The sequence below is a fragment of the Eurypyga helias genome, unplaced genomic scaffold, assembly GCF_000690775.1.
Source record: "Eurypyga helias isolate BGI_N326 unplaced genomic scaffold, ASM69077v1 scaffold929, whole genome shotgun sequence".
Taxonomy (NCBI): domain Eukaryota; kingdom Metazoa; phylum Chordata; class Aves; order Eurypygiformes; family Eurypygidae; genus Eurypyga; species Eurypyga helias.
The window spans coordinates 5,571-7,546 of NW_010271157.1; the positions used below are offsets into that span (position 1 = coordinate 5,571).

Sequence of the window (1,976 nt, forward strand, 5' to 3'; positions counted from 1 at the left end):
TCCTCCTTTCCTCTAGACAGCCCCAGTGTGCTTAGACACTCCTCATAGGATGTGCCTTCCAGCCCTTTCACCAGCTTTGTTTCCCTCCTTTGGATCCATTCTGTTGTGGTTTAGCCTTATCTGGCAATTAAGTACCACCAGTCGCTCTACCACTCCTCCCTCTCTCAGTGGAAAAGAGTTGGAGGAAAAAAACAAAGGGAAGCTCGTAAAAGTTGAGATAAGAACTATTTAATTATGTAAATGAAACTTATGGAGTCGCTAACAATGCTACTGCCAGTAAGTAATTAAAACAACAGAAAATAGAACATATGATACAGGATCTCACCGCTTATGGACTGACACAGCCAGATTCCAAGGCACCAAAACAGAATCCAAATGGATAGGGGAAAAAAAAACCCAACCAACCAAACCAAACCAAACAAAACCAAACAAACACAGAAACAGACCACAAGACACCGAGCCCAAAAAGCAGAGAGGAAACCACCCCACTCCCCGAGCCCAAAAGCCCAAGAGCCAGGAGACAGAAGATTCCAACCCCACAGCAAATCAACTTAACAAGAGAGGCTCATTCTCTGCTTACAGCCCACCACTACTATCTGCAAAGCTATTTCCTAGCCCCCAAAAACCTAAACACCCCACCGCTTCCGGGCCACATTTTTGTGCCTTGGCAACTGCTGCAAAACTGCATGCCTTGCAGACTGACCACTGAGCTTGATGTGTCATGGAATGAAACATGATCTTAGGCCGGCCAGCTCTCCGCAGGACAGCAGCTCATCCCTGCCTGAACCCAGCACAATGCGAGTACCTTAACATCCTTTTTAAAGGGAGGGGCCCAGAAAAGCACACAGTACTCAAGGTGAGGCTGCACCAATGCTGAATACAGCAGGATAATCACCTCTTTGACAGGCTAGTTATGCTGTGTTTGATGTGCCCCAGGATGTGGTTTGCCTTTTTGGCTTCCAGGGCACAACGATGACTCATGTTAAGCTTACAGTCAGTGAGTGCGCCCCTTCTGCAGGGCTGCTCTACAGCCACTCCAGGTTACAATTGTGTCTGGCATTCCTCTGCCCTGGGTGCAGAATCTGGCATTTGTTCTTGTTTACCCCATCATAGAAGCCACCATGTTCGTCAGGCACGATCTGCCCTTGGTGAGGCCATGTTGGCTGTCACCAATCACATTCTCCAGGTGCCTCAGCATGGTTTCCAGGAGGATCTGCTCCATGGTCTTGCTAGGCACAGAGGTGAGACTGACTGGCCTGTAGTTCCACGGATCCTCCTTTTTTCCTTTTTTAAAGATGAGGGTTATGGTTCCCCTTTTCCAATCAGTGGGAACTTCACCAGACCGCTACGACTTTTCAAATATGATGGAGAGAGGTTTCACAACCCCATTCACCAGTTCTTTCAGGACCCACAGATGTGTTCCATCAGGTCGCATGGACTTGTGCACCTTCAGGTTCCTCAGGCATTCCCCAACCTGATCCTCACTGACCATGGGCAGCTCTCCATTCTCCCAGTCCCTGCCCTTGTCTTCCCTGACACTGGGGGTATGGCTTGTGCCCTTGCCAGTGAAGACTGAGGCAAAAAAACCCCATTGAGTACCTCAGCTTTCTCCATATCCTGGGGAACCAGCTCTCCTGTTTCCTTCCACAGAGGACCCACATTTTCCCTGATCTTCTTTTTATCCCCTATGTACCCATAGAAGCCTTTCTTGTTGCCCCTTGATGTCCCTGGCCAGGTTCAATTCCGTCAGGGGTTTGGCTTTTCTAACCTGATCCCTTACTTCTTGGACAACTTCCCTGTATTCCTCCTAGTCTACTTGTCTCTGCTTCCACCCATTGTAGGCTTCTTTTTTTGCTTCACTTTGTCCAGGAGCTGCTTGTTCATCCACACAGAACTCCTGGTGCTTTTACCCAACTTCTCTCCACTGAGGTGTGTCAATCCTGAGCTTGGAGGAGAAGGTCCTTGAATCCTTGCCA

The 1,976-nt window shown here is 48.7% G+C and overlaps 1 protein-coding gene across 1 annotated transcript in view; it reads left to right on the plus strand.

Moving 5' to 3' along the window:
* The window catches only part of LOC104514883 (ephrin type-B receptor 5-like), a gene marked incomplete at both ends in the record, with an annotated part of 21,617 nt that overhangs the window by 665 nt on the left and 18,976 nt on the right, over positions 1–1,976 (plus strand). The window lies entirely within an intron of this gene.